Here is a 19,555-nt window from a genome sequence, read left to right as displayed (position 1 = left end):
GCTACTGTGAATGCTCCTATTACATTAGGGGTCAGTGTAAATCCGCTTTACATTGGTGGTCAGTGTAAATCTTCTCATTACATAGGGGCTTGGTGTACAATCCTTTTATTCACACTAGTGGCCAGTGTGAAGGTCCCCTTTATATTAGTGGTCAGTGTAAATCCCTCCATACATTGGTGATTACTGTGAATGCTCCTATTACATTAGTGCTCAGTGTAAATCCTCTTTACATTGGTGGTCAGTGTAAATTTTCTCATTACATAGGGGCTTAGTGTACAATCCTTTTATTCACACTAGAGGCCAGTGTGAAAGTCCCCCTTACATTAGTGGTCAGTGTAAATCTCTCCTCACATTGGTGGTTACTGTGAATGCTTCTATTACAATAGTGGTCAGTGTAAACCCCTATTACATTGGTGGCCGGTATTGAAACTTCTCTTTATATTGGTTGTCAGTAAAAAAAAATCAGCATTGCCATTGATCACACCCTTCCCTCCCCCCAGCACTGCCACTGATCCCAGGAGTTCTAGGATTCCTAGTAGATGTTCTATCTATTGATGAGTCCATGGTGTGCAGGCAGGAGGAGAGCGAAATTGCATGGAGGGGGCTCAAGAAAATGTTTGCCCAGGGTCCAATCAATATTAAAGACGGCCCTGATGGAGACTCCTGGCCAGGATTTGAAAGAAGATCCACAGTGCTGCAAGGCAGGTTCCTTGGTTTGGTCCATGAAGAGTTCTGCAAATATTGCTTGAATTTTGAAAACTTTGTGGCAGACCTTATGAAAGTCTATGTACCTGTTATTCAATTTTGGACAATTTTCCAAATTCTAAAGATAAAAAAGGATGAATTCTAAAGGTAAAAAAGGAGGAAATCTTTTATGATACACGGCGCTTTATTCAGCGAATGTTTACTTAAAGGACCACTGCGCTGTGAATTTAGGTTTAAAACAATATATATATTTTCAATGTTTTTTTGCTGATGCGTCTGTTACTGCCGAATCATATAGAGTTGTTTCCTCCTTAAATTTTGCAGCCTTGTCATGAGTGGCGGTGTTCATCTATAAGACACGAACAAACCCGAGTGACTTATGTTTACGCAGACCCGTTATCCTGTAGAACTGCTTGATCTCTGAGTAATGCAGAAAATTACCATTTTGATCATGCAACCTGCCTGCGGGCCTCTTATTGCTCCGGAACAACACATATTTCACGTCCCTGAGTCACCACAAATGAACCCTATCATCTTGATGTGTCACAGTCTGATGCAGGCCCTGTTGCGCAAGGATTGTATTCGGAAGCCTCTGCTGGCAAGGTTAAGCTACGTATAATGAATGGTTAAAGGGTCTTCAGCTTCTGGAAGATGGTGAAGCGTTAAACTATCTGTCTTCTTTTATCTCGTAGACACTGGGGATCCATTTCCATAAGTCTTGTGCCTTTGCAGTACATATGTATCTCTAAGCCCTTGTGCACAACGGTCAGACATTCCGACAACCAAATCCGTCGGATTTTGTCCGACGGATTTTGTCCGACGGATTTTGTCCGACGGATTTTGTCCGAAACTGTTGCATACACACGGTCGGACAAAGTTGTCGGACAATCCGATCGTTCAGAACGTGATGACGTTATTTCGTTATGATGGGACTACGTTCAGGCTAGTAGCCAATAGCTTTGGTCTAGGAATTTAATCTGAGCATGGGTGGCACTTTGTCCGATCGGAATTCTCTACAAACGATCTGACAAAATCAGATCGGACCATGTTGTCGTAAAATTTTATAGCCGAGCTGGTAAACTTGATCCGTCGGATATTCCGACGGAAACAGTCCGATGGAGCCCACACACAGTCGGATTATCCGACAACACGGTCCGATCGGACATTTTCCATCGGAATGTCCGACCGTGTGTACAAGGGCTTAAAGGATATCTAAGACCAAAAAATGTTTTCGGTTTGGAGAGAGTAGGGAATGATTAAGGCACAACCATTGTAAAGATGACATTCTTTCGACTAGCCACCAGTGTTAGCCCTTGTACACACGGTCGGACATTCCGACAACCAAATCCGTCGGATTTTGTCTGACGGATCTTGTCCGAAACTGTTGCATACACACGGTCGGACAAAGTTGTCGGAAAATCCGATCTTTCAGAACGTGATGACGTAATTTTGTTACGATGGGACTACGCTCAGGCTAGTAGCCAATAGCTTTGATGTAGGAATTTGATCTGAGCATGCGTGGCACTTTGTCCGATCGGAATTCTCTAAACATGATCGAAGTATGTGCGATCGGAGCACTTTGTCGGAAAATATTTCCGGCAAGTTGGAAAATTTGGTCCGACTGATATTCCGACGGAAACAGTCCGATGCATACCACATATATCCGACAAAACGCTCCGATCGGACACATTCCGACGGAATCTCCGACCGTGTGTATAAGGGCTAAGAGTACATTTTCCTACTGACCACCAATAAATTGGTTTTAGTCTCTTAAGGGATATCTAAAACCAAAAAATAACTTTTTAGTTTGGAGAGAATAGAGAATGGTTAAGGCAGACATTCTCAAGGGTCTTGTGAAACCCTGAAGTTCATCGAGAAGTTCTTAGGAATTCCTTGAGCTGTGGCTGATTGACCTTCCATGTGATTATGCCTCCATAGTTTCTGAACCAATGCTGCTTGGCAGAACCACCAAGGATCTTTTTAGCTGTCTTTAGGGGTCGCCTTCTAACAACCAGTGTAAGGATGGCATTCTTTCAACTGGCCACCAATGTAAGGGGCATTTTCGCACTGTAACAAAGAGATGGTCCCTGCATTTTCCCACTGACCACCAATGAATTGGTTTTAGTCAAGGTTCCCCAAGATCTAGAAATTATTTTATGAGTTCCTCTGGGGTAGAAAGGTTGGGGAAGGCTGGACAAGGTAAGGCTTTTCCTTCTATCTGAATCTCAATGGAAAGAATAACCTTTGTTTCTTGTCTCATAGACAGAGCACTAAGTAGGAAGAGATTGGTGTAAAAGTCCAAAAGATCACAGTTTGGTCATTTTAAGTGTTCCATGCCAGAGACCACCCTTAGTGGTGATCATAGGGATCTTCATACTCAGGAAACACTCTCAGGTGATGTCATGCCAATTTGGAGCCCACCGTTGTCCTGGACAAATGAATTAACACATTGACTTGTCTCTGAATCCTTGACAGCTACGTATTATGCAGCGTACACACGAGCGGACTGTATGGCGTACTTAGTTCGTCATACAATCCGACGGACAGTCCGTCGTACTTTCGACTGAACGGACTTGACCACACACGGATGCACAAACAGTCCGTCGAAAGCTTGCGCGATGACGTGTACAGCACGTACGACGGGACTAGAAATAGGAAGTCCAAGACACAGCAAAGCACCCTTCCGCCGTGTAAATCCTTTCTGGGCATGCGCCATTCTTAGTCCGTCGAACTAGCATACTGACGGCGGACAGAATTTCGAAAAATCCGAAATTCTTAGTACGCCGGACTGCACGCTGAAAAAGTCCGCTGAAGCCCACACACGAGCGGATTGTCTGCTGAAATGTGTTTCGACGGACTAAGTACGCCATACAGTCTGCTCGTGTGTACGCGGCATTAGATACTTCCAGAGCCCAATTCCAGAGTTTAAACAGTCCTTCTGTTTGATGGAGGGGTAATCACAGTCTAATTTTCTTTGCTTGGAGCAACTGGTCATAGTTACTGGCTGTGAGATAACTCCATTTCTGGAATTAAACAGAATTAGGTCAAGCTCTCCAAGCCTATAAGGTACCCATCTGGTTTCAAAAATGGGTCCCTCACATGTAGGGCATCAGGGGCACTCTGGACAGTAGAAATTGCCATTCCAATGCAGACTTGGTAAACTTTCTTTTCATTGGGGGTTTGATTACTCATCTTCTGGCCCAGTCCAATGGCAGTTCTCGGTTAGGGCCATTCTCAGGTTTTAACACGTAGAGGTTCACCCTGTGCTATAGGACGATACCGCTCTTAGTTATGCACCACCATCTTACGTATGGGATACATAGGCAGTGTGTTCTCTTATCTAGCTTATCCCAGGGAAAATATTGAGAGTTTATGTTGGCCTTATGATGGCCTTATGCTCCTCAAGTGTGCTATTACATACTTTATGTCTAAAGTCATTTTGATAGATAGCTTTAAGGCACACTTGCCTGCCCTACTACAGCCGAGGATCTGACCAACAACGCACACCATCGGCAACTGGGATACATGCCCTGGTGCTTAAACTAAGTTTCCAAGGCTCCAATCCTTCTCTAAAGCTCCTAGATTTAAAGTGGTCTTCATAACAAATCCATACAGAGAAAGAGTACTTTGTGCCAAGCTATCTCTTCCTTCTTAACTCCTAGTTGCAAGGTCACTCCAAGTGAGCTTGGGTTTTGCCCAGGCAATCTTTTCCTTTGGTGCACCCCTCCACTTCTCCAACCCATTGCTTGGAGCTTTGCAAGCTTTAATCTCAAGTCAGAACTTACATGGTGTACTAATAAGAATGTGCTCACCAGATCATGTCGTAGCACACCGACCCAACACCAATCCTTACAAGCTTAGTGTATCCAAGAATGATATATGCAATAGTTGCCCTACAAGAGCTGATTCTGGTTATACAATCCCAGTGACCACAGTGGACCATGGGTCTACTCCTAATAATGGATTCCTTAAACTAATGTTTCTCAACTCCAGTCCTCAAGTTCCCCCAATAGGTCATGTTTTTAGGCCTTCGATTATTTTGCACAGGTGATTTGATTAGTTTCACTGCCTTAGTAATTACCCTAGCTGTTTCATCTGAGGGAAATCCTAAAAACATGACCTCTTGGGGGTACTTGAGGACTGGAGTTGAGAAACATTGCCTTAAACAACCATATCCTCTGCTCCCTTTTCATTTCTCCTCCAGTCTGGGCATGCCTGTACAGGATCGGCAGGTCCACCACACCAGAGCAAGTATGGCCTCTCTATACTATGAATATACGTATGCGTAGTGGTTTGTATATTTTCTTTATTTTGTAATACTTGTAAAGATTACAAATAATAATGTTAAACAAGAAAAAAAAATTTTTTTTTCAAGAAAATCTGAGCAAAGGGGGAGGAGACAAAAGATGGTGCAGACAGATGAGGTGGAGGAGAAAGAGGGAGAGGGTGAGGTGGGAAGAAGTGGCATAGAATACAAGAGATAAAATGGAGAATGACAGAGTGAGAAACAGGCATGTACTGGCCATTGAGACTACAGGGAGTTTCCCGGTGGGCCGATGGCTCAGTGGGCCGGTTTCAGTGACAAAGTAATGGCTGCACGGCTTTCCCTCAACTTCACGCAGTGATGTGAGAAGGATGAGAAAAAATACAGAGGAGAATAAGTGAAATAATAAAAGAGGTTAGTGAGGACTCCTTATGTTTTACTACTTATGTTTTTTTTGCACAATTATGTATAGTTTTATATACTGTTTTTGTGCTTGTTTGCAAAATTAAAGGGGGCTGGTCTGGATGAAGTCCAGGGCCAAACTTTTGTCCCAGTCCAGCCCTGGTGAGAAAGGATTTAAAAATGCTTTTAAATATGTAGTGCTCATGAATACAATGTAGTTTTAATCCTTCGAGCAGGTGGTACTTTAGGCTTAATTTTAAATGTTTCTTCTAACTCCTTTGCTGCAAATATCCTGCTGTTTACAGAGTTCAAAAGCTCAAGATACAATCTATACACACAATACACCCAAATGAGTACTGACACCTTCCCTATCTCCATAGCTCTGAGGTTTCAATCAGAGACAATATGCCTAAAAGGAACTATCTCCTGTTAGGCTGTCACTTTAGCTAAACCAGAGTGCTCTGGGAATCAATTGTCATGTGTGGGACTTTTTTGTACCAAAACAATAAATAAAAATAAGAATCAGAACCCCATATCTGTGTTTAACTCCTCCTGAGTCTCTTTAACACTTTTAAAAATATGTACAGTATATTAACGTTACAGTACATGTTTTTCCAAGGTCTTCACATCAGTCTGGTGAAGTTATAAGTCTTCCTCTTCTCATCCAGTAGCAGTGGTGGGCAGTCTTTCCTCCTGGATTTAAGAGCATCTACATAATGGTGTGCACCATTCATCATATTCTGAGCCCAGGAAGTATGATTAACCCACCCTAGGTGGTGAGAGGGCACCCTACCAGGGGACGTGTTCATTATAGTCTGGGTTTAGAGGGAGTGGATTGGCGCTAGCCATTATTCAACTTGGAAGACTGAGGACATCTAGTGATTAAGAGAAAGAACTATATTGGACAGCTCCCGATTAAAGGTAAGATCTGCTTTAATAAGCTATACAAATGAATGATGTGTGCCATTGATAATAGTCTGAGCCTAGGAAGTATGATTAAACCACCCCAGGCCGTGTGATAGCACTGTGACAGGGGGCGTGTCCATGACAGTCTGGGTTTAGAGGGAGTGGATTGGCGCTAGCCAGTATCCAACTTGGAAGACTGAGGACATCTAGTGGTTAAGAGAAAGAATTACACTGCACAGCTCCAGATTAAGGGTAGTCCTGCTTTATTAAAGCGGGAGTCCGCCGTTTTTTTTTTTTTTTAAAAGCCAGCAGCTACAAATACTGCAGCTGCTTACTTTTAAAATAATGACACTTACCCACCCAGCGTGTCCGCTATGTCGGCACCCGAAGCCGATCTCTCGATCGTCTCTCGGGAGCTGCCGCCGCCATCTTGGGTATGGGAATCAGGAAGTGGAGCCTTGCGGCTTCATTTCCCGGTTCACTACTGCGCATGCGCGAGTCGCGCTGCGCAATAAGGATGGTCCCCGCTGTCTCTGGGATCCGTTTCCGTTTCCCAGCAGACAGCGGGGGACCTTCAGAAAGGGGCGTAGATTCTGCGGAAAGGGGCGTACCTTCTGCAGATATCTATGCCGGAAGTGGGTGCAGATACCTGTACTGTACAGGTAACTGCACCCCCCCCCCCCCCCCCCCCTGAAAGGTGCCAATTGTGGTGCCGGAGGGGGGGAGGGTTCCAATGAGCGGAAGCTCCACTTTAGGGTGGACCTCCGCTTTAAGCTATGCAAATTATTGATGTGTGCCATTCATAATATTCTGAGCCCAGGAAGCATGATTAAACCACCCCAGGCGGTGTGATGGAACGGTGCCAGGGGGGCGCGTCCATGACAATCTGGGTTTAGAGGGAGCGGATTGGCGCTAGCCGGTATTTAACTTGGAAGACTGAGGACATCTAGTGGTTAAGAGTAAGAATTACATTGGACAGCTCCCGATTAAAAGGGAAGTTTTGATTTAATCATCTATACAAATGAAAAAAAAAAAAAAAATTTAATTAGCAGTAAACTATTATAGTGTCCCTTTGATTTAAACATTACCGGCAATAGACATAAAAGTGTGTTTTTTGGCCTTGTGGTGAAAGAGTTAAGAAGCGTTAATAGAGATGTGGGGTGAGATGTGGGAGAAAAGGATAGCGGGGAGGAAATAAAAAGAAAATAAGGGCACCTTTACCACGTCCTCTGGACGTGATTTAGCACCCTTCACAAGTGTAATAGAACCCTTACACCTTTCATCTGCCTCCAATGATGTTCTGTCAACAGAATGGAGCATCTCCTACTTAATACAATAATGTGATTTCTCACCCACCGCCGTACGCACCTTAGAAAACCTTTTTACTACGCCAACACAGGAAATCAAATCAGCTGCTCGTCTCACAGCCTTTCCTCCTTCTCTCACTGCTCAATAAAACAGAAAACAAAAAGACCTTTACCAGAATAGAAGGTGGAAGCGTTCCATGAAAGCTCATCCTAGAATTCTTTACACTAGGATCCCATTTTCTTTAGTTTATTAGTCGATATTTATAAATTTTGCCCTTTGCCTGCAGAGCACCCAGTATCTGCATGGGTACCTAATCTTTTTTTTTTTGAATACAGCTGGTAGAAGTATTGTGCATGAATATGTCTTCATATTAGCTTATTGTACCCTTCTACACACCAGAACTCCAATGAGAAAACTGTAAGTTGATCAGGCTCAACTATCAGACTAAGCCCTTGTACACACGGTCGGAGATTCCGACGGAATGTGTCCAATCGGACCATTTTGTCGGATATTCCGACTGTGTGTGGTCTCCATCGGACTGTTTCCGTCGGAGTATCCGACGGACCAAGTTTTCCAACTTGCCCGTAAAATTTTTTCGACAAACTGCTCCGATCGGACATACTCCGATCATGTGTAGAGAATTCCGATCGGACAAAGTGCCACGCATGCTCAGATCAAATTCCTACATCAAAGCTATTGGCTACTAGCCTGAACGTAGTCCCATCGTAACGAAATAATGTCCTCACGTTCTGAACGATTGGATTTTCCGACAACTTTGTCCGACCGTGTGTATGCAACAGTTTCGGACAAAATCCGTCGGACAAAATCCGACGGATTTGGTTGTCGGAATGTCCGACCGTGTGTACAAGGGCTTACACAAAAAATTTTTTTTTTTTTTTTTATGTTTTAATTTTTTTATATATATTTATGTTCTCTATGTATTTTTTTCCCTCATATTTTTTTCACATGTTATTCCAAAGTATTTTCTACCTTTATTAGGTTACAGATTAATAATTAACATATAAACAGATACGGGTATTTTTTTTGAATAAGTTCAGGTACTGTATTATGCACTCATATATTTCCCACTAATTATTTCTTACGATTTCAAATATATATTTTAACTTTTGTATATACTGTATTTTCATCCAAGCTCAATCTGTGCCAATCCCCTCCCTCTTTGTACTTTAACAACTGTACTTTAATAGCAACACACACCGATTGTGGCTATTAGTTCCATATATAAATTTATATATATATATATATATTTTTTATATATATGTTTTTTTTTTTTCATACAGTATATATATATATATATATATATATATATATATATATATATATAGTGCTTATCTGTCAGCCCTGAAGAAGAGGGAGTACATTCCCCTGAAACGCATTGAAACGCATTGGCTAGATATACATGTTTACACTTTTAATAAAAATTTTATGAACCATACATCAAAGTTGTCGTTTTTTGGACACCGGGTGCTCCTTCTATCCTACCCAAACCTTCTCTCGGAAACAACCATAAGGCCGTATTGGAAAAGTAGCACCCTCAGCCCCAAAGAGGGTCAACCACCACCATCCACCATTGGGCATGATCTACTGGAAGAGATTTCTTCCTCTTTGCCCAAAAAAAAAACCATCCAAGACCAATGACCGATCCAGTCAATCCAGCATGGTCTCCAGCACAACTCAGGCTAACACTGGGAACCTTCTGACAGGAAGAGAGAGGAGTTTTGACCTCACCAGTGGGTATGGTTCTTCACCATACCATCAGTAATCTTGGGACTTGTATGTGGACTTTACACTTCAGTTCCAAAGTTACTCAGCTGTCACAGTCTAGTGTGAGCATGGAAGACCTCTGGCATTCAAAAGAAGCCAACTGTGTCCAAATACTGCCGATTTTAGCATCCCCACACTACTGGTTGGTAGTAAGAAAAAAATCTGTGATGGTCCACAATGGCCATTGGAAATAGAAAATGTCCTGACATAATGGGGAGTAAACAATGCCACACCTTTGGTGTCATTGAGAGGAATTGTGTGCCATCATTGGTGTCATTGGGTGGGAAGAATCATGCCACATTGGTGGTGTCACCGGGACGAACTGTGCCCCATTGTTGGTGTCATTGGGTGCAGCTGTGCCCCATTGTTGTTGTCATTGGGAGAATTATGCCCCATTGTTGGTGTCAGAGCATGAAATATTCCCCCAAGGGCAGAATAAAAGCAAGGAAAGGGGCCACATCTGGCCCCCGGGCCACAGATTGGAGACCACTGCCCTAGTGTAATAGGATGACAATCCTCTGCCCCTGTATCCTAATTGTTCTTCTGCATTGTCACCCTCTCATGTGCTTCTGGTGGAGACTATAAGTGGTCCTGGTGACACTTGTTGAGCTGTCATGGTCCACTCTTGTCACCACTGGGAAACCCACCTGGAGAAATGCCAAGTAGACAAGAAGTGGCTGCAAAGAGACTGCAGATCAGAAGCACTGAGATGTAACAAAGAACGAAGAAAAAAGAGTACAGTACATCTCTTTTTAAACTATTCAGGCACAAAAATGTGGGTTGCGAGGTGGTGCCAGCTTAAAAGTAGTATTAGCAAGAAGTGCAATTCAAAGCACAATATTCTGAAACAAAGAACCTTAGGCTGTGACAGGTTTCGGCACTTCGCTTAACCGCTGTTGGCACGTTGAACAGCAACATCAATAAATCTGTGGGACCTGAAGTCAATGCCCTCATCTATTCAGAAATAGGCGAGATATAAATCATTTTGTGAGGTAATTCACCCATGCATTCCACTTAGACGCCTTCCCGGGTAACATAAATTAAATGTTTTATTGTGGATCACTAGTTCCACAGAGACATGGAACTTGACTGGTAAAATGAAGTAATCGCGGGCTTCTTCTTGCGTGAATCTATATGATTTTCTGTGAAAGGAGCATCCTCCCTACCCACTATATATGTTTAAGATATCTTTGTGCTTTATATTCAGTTGGATAAAGGCAAAAGGGTTGTTTAAAGGGATTTAGTATACAATAAATATACAATAAATCAGTGGTTTTCAACCACTGGTTTATTGTCCCTCTACTGGGTCGTGGCCTTCCTTCTGACAAGCCTTTAACCACCTGCACATTCCCTTACATCCTATAGTTCCTCCCAGCTCCTATAGTGCCCACCTACCTCCCATAAAGTACCACAGTGCCCTGAGAGCCCTCGGCCTCCAGCCAACTTAAGATCCCTTAACCTTCCACAGTGCCTCCCAGATGCCATAGTGCCCTCCCCCCCCCCCCCCCCCCCCCCACACACACAGAACCTATCATAGCCTACTCCAGAGTCTCCAGCCCTTTATAGTGCTCCCAACCTCCCACAGTGCTCTCCAGCTCCCTCCAAAAGCCCCATCCCTTACGAAACCACAAAGTCTGCTGCAGAGTTCCTTAACCCACTCCACAACCCACAAAGCCCACAGTGACAGTTAGCTCAATCGAGAACCTTCCAGCATTTTAATACAACTTTTGCATTTATATACTTTTCTTATATACACTTTATTTTGTATTGTTGGAGGCATGGAATGTTTTGGAACAATTTGATTGGGCCTGGTTTCAAAAAGGTTGAGAACCACAGAAAATTTATTTTCTTTGACTGATATTATTATTATTATTATTTTTCATCTTAGTCTTGAGTTCTTCCAGAATTTTTTCCACCAGTTCCTGTCCACATGCCTGCTATTTATTCAGTGTCAGTAGCACTTCAGTGCTGTGCATTGGCTTTGTGATGGTGGCAACAGTGGAACATGCCTGCATACTGTGTGCCAGACTTGTATTCTTGTTGGATTACAGAATTGTGTTTTGTGCAACAACTACTGTACATCAGTATTTAGTAGAGATATATTCTCCAACCAGTAGATGGCAGGGTTTATAAGTTTGTAGGTGCATCTACGGTATGATCTATGTCTTTTCCCTGAATAAAGCTCCTGTTTCCTGTCTGCAGTTAAGCAGCAAATCCCATGTGGACTGTGCACTGTCTGTTCTGTAGAGCTATATGCAGAATTTCTAACAATTCTCCACTAGAGGCGCATGTGACAGGATGACAATTCAGTAACCCAATTGGGAGACAGTGATCACCTGATAACAGAAAATACCTGAACTTACTTTTATGAAAGGATCACCAGGTATTATTTTGGTGAATGCGGCTAATTAAAAAAAAAAAAAAAAATATATATATATATATATATATATATATATATATATACTATTACCATGTTAAAGCATAACTGAGATCAAGTGGTTAGGTTTAAATCTAAACAAAAGCAATTAAGAAAATGGCACTATGGAAAGCCCATTGCTCCCTTAAAAAACACCAAAACCCTACCTATCTTTGCTTTGACTCGTGCATTTTGCCAAAATTTCGAAAAAATTTAGAATTTCACCGTAAATTTCCGATTTTGGTCAAAATGTTGGAAAAATTAAAACTTTTAATTTTTGTGAAAGCTGCTGATTTAAAAGAAAAAAAAATATATACAACATTACCATGTTAAAGCATAAATGAGATTATAGTGGTTAGGTTAACATAAAAAAAAAAAAAGGCAACCACTCAGAAAATGCCGCCATGGAAAGCCCATTGCTTCCTTAAAAAAACACCAAAACCCTACCTATCTTTGCTTTGACTAGTGCATTTTGCCAAAATGTGGAATTTCACTGTAATTTTCAAATTTTTGACAAAATGTTGGAAAAATTTGAACTTTTAATTTTGCTTTTGCTCTTCCCTAATAATGCCCAGCAACATGTAGTCCAAAATGTAGAGGTTGGGTAGGCCAAAATTGATATTTTTGTAAAAACGTTAAACATGGGTTGGCTTCCAGTTTTCTTGACGGCAGAACTCCAGATAAATAGCTTGGTGTCTTATATCTGTCTGCAGTGGAGCTTTACCTGCTTTTGTGTAGCGCGTCTATATATATTTTTTTTTTCGAGAGTGAACACGACCCCCTTCTCAGTTCTTGCTCCAAAAAGCCTTGCATCTGTCTGCATTGTAACCAACATAAGAGCCTCTATCTGTTTCACACTAATGCCGTCTACAAGCACCTCGGGTCAGCGCTGTCTCATCCAATATCTTCCTTCTGTGTCCATGGCACAAGCTCATCATCTTGGCCAGCTTGTGCACATCCTCCGGCCAGCTTGGCTCCGGGAGCAGCTCCTAGCCGGCAGTTAATTAGCTCAGAATGGGGGTCACTCCTGAGAACAGGGAGGAGGGGTGGTTGATATGAGATGTGGGACCAGCCAGCTTGCATCGCATTGACAAGGCACTAGTAATGAGGGGACGATCAGGTCTCCAATGTCTTCTAAACAGCATTTTATCATCACTGAGAGATTAATTGACGGAAAACTGCAGCTGACTCTCCTGTAAAGCTATTTATCACAGGGTACTGTTATTTATTTTCTGGCGCACATAAAACATGTAGTCCTATGGTGTTCTCCATGGAATAGAAGCCTATTTTAGGGTCTTTAGCTATTACACATTTGAGGAAGCAATTTTATGCCTTGAAATAGCCACCGGCCACAAGCAAATTTTGGAATTTGCAGAGGGCTATGTGGGCAAAGACAACCCAAAAATGGCCACCTAGGTTGACTTGCTAAAACACCAATAAAAAATTCTGTTCCTGCTTAGTTACTAGCAAATTGACTGGGCCCAAAGTAAAGATCTCAAGGGTAGGGAACTCCCTACCACCACCAGACTCCCCCAGCAGTTTTGGTTTCTAAGGCAGTACTTCTCAACCTTTTTTGAACCGGGCCTGGTAAATTCTTTAAAAACTGCCCATGCCTCAGCAGTGGCATCACTAGGGTTGGTGTCACCTAGTGTGGACTCTCTGGTGTCACCCCCAACACAAGGGAAGAGTGATACCAATCCCTTCGGATATCAGTTCATACTTGGTGGTGTCACCACTCTGGTGGGTGTCACCCAGATGCGCTCCACGCTCCCCCCCTTAGCAACGCCACTGTGCCCTAGCAGTAAGGAATAAAGTTTATACTTACACAAGAATAAAAAGAGGGAATGATACTACACAATGCAGTCCCTGTTGTTCATACAGTTTTACAGGTACCATGTCCCCTCATATAAGACATTAAAAGATACTGAGTACCTACCTCAACCAACCTAATAGGACTTTGAAGGTCCCACACCAAAAGTTTAAAATTCACAATTTTATTTGTACAAAACACTTGTAAAAAGGAAGGTTAAAACAAGAGCAAACCTAGCACATAGGTGTCAATTGTTAAAGGACTGTAATTACATGTATTGCCAGTTATAAATAAACATATCGTCAGTTGGTCATATGGGATGTTCCCTACAGAATCTCCGACGTGTTTTTGCAGGGACAAAGTCCACTTCCTCAGGGAGAACTGACAAAGAACTCTGTCATGGACCTCTTCAATGTATCTGCAGCTTGGAGTAGCAGCTCCATCAGGCATTACACACGGGGAATGCTTTTAACAGCTATGTAACCCTTGAAGACAGTATGGTGGCAACCCCTTGGAACTTTGGGGTTTTTATTCCAGTGTTTCATCTTATCTAAGGAATTCTATATACTTCTTATTAAAATGATATATATATCATAGGGTGTGGCTGATTTCCCCTGATATGCAGTGGCCGCGGATCCACTTTCCTGCATGTACACTAAATATCCATGAAAGGGTTCTGTGCCAGTTGTCCCTGAGGAAGTGGGCTTTGTCCCGTCTGAGATTCCTACATGGAACACCCCATATGACCATCTGGAGATATGTTTATTTATAACTGGCAATACATGTAATTACAGTTCTTTCACAAATGACACCTATGGGCTAGGTTCTCTCTTGTTTTACCCTTTTTAAGTCTTTTGTACAAATGAAAATGTGAATTTTAAACTTTTGGTGTAGTACCTTCAAACTCCTATTTGGTTGTCTGTAGTAGGTTCTCTTTTATACTTACACAATTAATGTATAGGAATGCAAAACATGTTTGGCTCGCAGTATCGGCTGGGGGTATATTTTTTTTGGGGGGGGGGGGGTGGCAAACAACCCCCCCCATGGCTCGTCGTTTACCAGCCCCGCACTTTCCCCATCTAGGTGGTGGGCAGCGCTTCCTCCGGGCGGTGGGCAGAGGCTTCACCCTGCGTCTCCTCAGCTTTGGCAGCTTCCCCTGCGTCTCCTCCCTCCTCCCCCTCAGAAGCCAATAGGATCGCTTCTCCTATCATCTCCTAGAATCAGGAAGACAATATTAATTCGCTATTGTCACACAACTGGGCGGGCTCTGCGCCCCTAGTCCAGCCTTTTTTTAAGCCAATTAGAGCCTCATGCTCTAATCACGTGCTTCTGAAACACAAAAAAAAAAACCCATTGGAATCAATGCGTCCAGCGCCATGCATGTAGATTAGGGGCTAAGCACATGGATTAGGAGGAGCAGCCCCCCGTATGGATGGGCTGCCACTGGCAGCTTGGTATTTAACGGGCAGGAGAGGAGCAACTGCAGTCTCGCTGTGCTTTTGCTGCTTTTGTGTGTGTATCTACAAAAGAGTTCTACACAGATACTAGTGTTATTTCTGCCTCCATCCACTAGAGGGCACTTGGAAAAATGGAGTACAAGAGAGACTCTGATGAAAATCGTAAAGGATTGTGGGAAGTGTAGTTCACAAGGGAGACAGAGCTGTTACCACAGGTTGGGTGGAAAACTACAATTCCCAAGAGAGAGTCAATAAATAAGAGGGACAGCAATAGTTTTACTGGGCTGAGGGAGGCAGAATGCTCTCTTTTTGCAGGTGGAACAAGCCTGATACATTGCAGCGAGGATAGTGAGTGGGAATTCTCTGAAAGCAGGGGAAGCAGAGCAGACACTATCTCTAATGCCGCGTACTTTTCGACAGACTTGGTCCAGTGGACTGGAATCCGTCGGACAATTCGATCGTGTGTGGGCTCCAGCTGACTTTTTCTTCCCAAAAGTCCAGCGGACCTAGAAATGAAACTTGCTTCAAATCTTTTTCCGATGGACTCGAGTCCGGTCGAAAAATGTGGTCATCTGTTTGCTAGTCTGACGGACTAAAACTGACGCTAAGGCAGCTATTGTCTACTGGCTATGAACTTTCTTATTCTACGTCATCATGTTCAAATCCATCAGACTTTTGGAGTGATCGTGTGTGGCAAAGTCCGTTTGTTCGAAAGTCCGGCGGACTTCAGCTGCACAGTCCATCGGATTGTCCGCCGGACCAAGTCCATCGAACAGTCTGGTTGTGTGTACGCGGCATAAGCCTTGGACTGCGGGGATACTGCTATGCAGTAAAGAGCCACACGCTGAGGATACCAGCAGAGAGAAGGAGAGAAGCCCTTTGTGCATGGCGCTGGTACAGAATGCCTCTTCTTATACAGGACTGGTGAGTGGCCCCTGGCCAATTATGCACTGCACAGAACGACTAGAAACACTTTACATTTGCATGCACCAACTCTTAACACAAGGTGTAGGGCCCCAACGAGCTGGCCAGCAAGGTTTAGTACCTTCTTATTTATACCAGTTCAATATACTTGACTGATAATTGAATAGGTCTCAATCACTTTCTGGTGTATATGTGTTGCTGCGTTTAAGGGTTTTTATACGGATGGATGTCTGCATCTATATCCTCAGCTCAACCAGGTGGGTCAGAGATTACGGAGTTGTTAGCAGAGTGGTGAGCTCAAGAACAGAGGACACAACACATCAAACATCTCCATAGGGGGTAAGCGCTACACATATATTGAAATGCTGGAAGGCTGTGGATGGAGCTGAGTGTCACTGTGGGGGAGTTGCAAGTTGTGGAGTGGGTTAGGGGACTCTTCAGCAGACTTGGTGGTTTTGTAGAGGATGGGGTTTTTGGAGGGCACTAGGGAGCTCTCTGGGAGGTTGGGGGGGCAGTGTGGGATGCTGTTGCATGTTGGGGGCACTATGGGGGGCTGGAGGCTCTGCAGCAGGCTGGGTGGATCTGTGGGAGGTTGGTGGATGCTATGCCAGCTGGAAGGGTCTGGGGGCGGGGGTTTAAGGGATCTTTAGCGGGCTGGAGGCCCGGGAGAGAACCACTGTTCTAGGGGCATTATCTGCCATTTCCTACGTACGTTTTTTTAATTCTTGTTGATACCTGGAAATGATCAGGATATTATGCTAGAAGATATTTATAAACTGCCTTAGATGCCTCTTTTCCTCTGCCTATTCCTTGCCTTTTCCCTCCACCATATGCCCAGTCTATAAAATTCTACCACCTTCCACATTCACCGCGATTCACCGCTTTGCGTTTGCCTATTTTTAGGCACAGCTTGTCTCATGGTTTACACCACAAACCTCGGTGGCCAATTCTTCACAGATTTTCTGCTGTTTTCATCACTTATTATTTCTTTACACCATATGTTGATAGATTTTACACGTGATATGTCTTCTTAAACTTATATCTATTTATATTCTCAAAGTTCTAAAGGTTAACGTACTATAAGATCAATTCACAGCTTCCAGAATTTACTCAAAGCGTATCATGTTACCGCGGATTTCTGTTTGCTTTGAATCATTCCAATGGTAGGTATTGAATCTTTATAAAGTTTTATAAAAAATTAAGGACTACATAAGGACATGCATACATGCAGAGAGATGTATATCAATGGAAGTAAAGTTACCAACTACCAACTGGTAAGAGGTTGCAGTCCTGAGTCCTGCTTGATCTCGCTAAAAGGAGTCATCGGAAATTTTGGATTCCAGTGTTTTCTAAATTGCATTAGTAATTTGTTTCGGTGTGTAACTTCTTTATAGAGCAAATCTGTAAAAAAAATGTTTTACCAACTGCCCCCTTCCATTCTAGGTACCACCCCATGCCTATACCTACTGTATATTTACCACCATTCCAAACACTCCAACCACTTCTTGTAATTCCTTGTATGGAGGAGCACATAACATGTCACCTGCCTTCCCACAATGTAGGAGCCAGATCTGCCAATTGCCAAGCTCCGGGGCTGTCACATGGGGACGGGGGAGGGCGATACTTAGTGTACAGTTGTCCCCAATATTAGGCATTGCTTGCAAATGCTGATGACTCTTTGTGGGTAGATCTAAACCAGCCTTTCTCCACCTTTTTAAAGCAGAGGAACCCTTGAAATAACTTTCCAGTCTCAAGGAACTGCTGGTAAAAATAACTATATCTACATCATTAAAGATTAGTATGATGGTCAGTGGGAAGAATGCACCTTACACTTGTGGTCATTGGGAAGAATTACCCCCTCACAGAAAGTTAAAAATATCATTGGTGTCAGTGGGAACTTATGTGAGAGGCAGAAGTTGGTCATTGCTCAAGGAACCCCTAGCAACCTCTGGAGGAACCCTGGTTAGGAAGCCATGATCTAAACAATGAGCAGCAGTTTCACTAAGACGAGACACCCCAGGGTGACCAGGATAGATTAAGGATGGGCAGGTGAATTTTTTTTCGTTGTTTCCCAGCTTCACTCTAAATATTTTATGAAATTGAATTAGAAAAATATCACTTGTTAAAGGAAACCCCCTCTTTGAGAAAACCCCAAAATCCTCTCTATGTCACCAAGCTACACTATATGTGGTCACCCAACCATCACACCTCTAAGCCCTTGTACACACGGTCGGACATTCTGACTGAAAATGTCAGATCGGACAAAGTGCCACGCATGCTCAGATCAAATTCCTACACCAAAGCTATTGGCTACTAGCCTGAACGTAGTCCCGTCATAACGAAATAACGTCATCACGTTCTGAACGATCGGATTTTCCGACAACTTTGTCCAACCGCGTGTATGCAACAGTTTTGGACAAAATCCGTTGGACAAAATCCGTCCGACAAAATCCAACGGATTTGGTTGTTGGAATGTCCGACCGTGTGTACAAGGGCTAAAAGCTTGTTTGACATACTATTCTAAAACCATGTGCATTATAGCCCTGCAACTATTACAGCCTACACTCTTTGGGGGGAAGGCTTTCCAAAACATTTTGTGGGAATTTGTGCCCATTCAGCCAAAAAAACATTGGCAAGTCAGGTACTGATATCGGATGGGAAGACCTGGCTCGCAATTAGGGTTCCAAACCATCCCAAAGCTATTCAGTAGGGTTAAAGTCAGGGCTGTCTGCAGTCACTCGAGATCAGCACCTCACCATTAGGGACGGACCGAACACTCCCCCGAAACATGCGAACAGGCAAAAAGTTTAAGCGAATATGCAAACCCTATTAAAGTCTATAGGAAACAAAAATCAAAAATCAAAAATGCTAATTTTAAAGGCTTATATGCAAGCTATTGCCATAAAAACTGTATGGGGACCTGGGTACTGCCCCAGTGGACATCTATCAATGCAAACATATGTTTTTAAAATTACATTGACAGTGATTTTAATAATGTCTAAAGTGAAACAATAAAAAAATGAAATATTCCTTTAAAGTGGATTTAAACCCGATTTATTATTTTTTTTTAAATTAAGGCTTGCACCTTGTACAGTATAGGATTTAATGTCATTTGTGCCCAGTCTTGCACATAGTAGCCTCCACTCTTCTGTGAAGATTTTAGAGTATGTCTGGGGTTATTTATGCCCTTTTACCCAAAAGAACATTTGTGAGGTAAGGTACTGATGTTGGATGAGACAGCCTGGCCCAAAATTGGCTTTCAATTGATCAAACACTTAAGTTCCTCCACACCAAACTAGTCAAACCATGTGTTTATGGAGCTGGCCTCCATTTAAAAGGTCAAGTACTGATGATGGATGAGAGGACCTGGTGCACAATTAATGTTCCAATTAATCCCAAAGGGGTTTAGTAGGGTTGAGGTCAGGGCTCTCTGCAGGCCACTCAAGTTCATCCCTACCAAACTAGTCAAACCATGTCTATATGGAGCTGGCTTTGTAGACGGGGCACAGTCATGCCGGCAGAGAAAAGGGTCTTCACCAAACTGTTACCACAAGGTTGGAAGAGCACAATTGTTAAAA

This window comes from Lithobates pipiens, unplaced genomic scaffold (genome assembly GCF_037356315.1).
Source record: "Lithobates pipiens isolate NorthernLeopardFrog02 unplaced genomic scaffold, aLitPip1_a1.2 Scaffold_30, whole genome shotgun sequence".
Lineage (NCBI taxonomy): Eukaryota > Metazoa > Chordata > Amphibia > Anura > Ranidae > Lithobates > Lithobates pipiens.
The sequence above is the reverse complement of the archived record's forward strand: the minus strand, read 5'-3'. Positions refer to the sequence as shown.